Source organism: Propithecus coquereli, unplaced genomic scaffold (assembly GCF_000956105.1).
Source record: "Propithecus coquereli isolate 6110/MARCELLA unplaced genomic scaffold, Pcoq_1.0 Scaffold24, whole genome shotgun sequence".
Taxonomy (NCBI): domain Eukaryota; kingdom Metazoa; phylum Chordata; class Mammalia; order Primates; family Indriidae; genus Propithecus; species Propithecus coquereli.
This window is the reverse complement of record NW_012147952.1, coordinates 4,007,966-4,008,756: the sequence shown is the minus strand read 5'-3', so window position 1 is coordinate 4,008,756 and position 791 is coordinate 4,007,966.

The following is a 791-nucleotide window of genomic DNA, read 5'->3' as shown; positions in this document are numbered from 1 at the left end:
GCTTTATTTCCAATGGCTTTTACTTCCTTCTGTGCACTTATGTGCCCATCAGAAAGGGCCAGATAGTAAACATTACTGGCTTTTTGAGCCATACGGTCTCCACTACAAAGCTCTGCTGCCTTTATGGCAGCCATTGACAATATGTAATCATGGCTGTGTTCCAATAAAGCTTTATTTACAAAATTAGATGGGTCTTATTTCATTCATGGACTATAATTTGCTGACCTCTGGTTTGGGGATTATAACTCACATTTATAAATCATCTCGGCTACTTTTTTTACAACGAATGTTCCCATTTTGTAGAAGGGGAAATTGGAATTAAACTTGCAATTCTGGAACACAGTGTCTAGAATAAATGTTTAGTGGATATATGGATGATCACATTGGATGGATAGGATTTGGGGTATATATTATGGCAAGAAACAGAAGTTTGAAATGTCATTAGTTCATCCTATACTTATGAAATATTTACTCTATTTAATATTTTCTGCATAATTATCTGCAGAGATTGTTGGCAAAGACATAGAGTAAATGAGATTATCTTGGGAACAGGATGGCAGAAGCCAGAGGACAAAACTTGCAGGAAGGGACATATATAATGGAATTTCATCAAAGCAAAAGCTCTAAACTGACAATTTAGGTTGAGATTTTCAATGCAGCCTCACGAACCATTTATCCAATCTTGTCTTAGAGAATTTTACTAAAATTTCCAAAACATCATATTTCCTTAAAAGTATTATACCTGGAGAAAGTCAAAGGCTCAATTATGACTTAGTTTACCAACATAACTA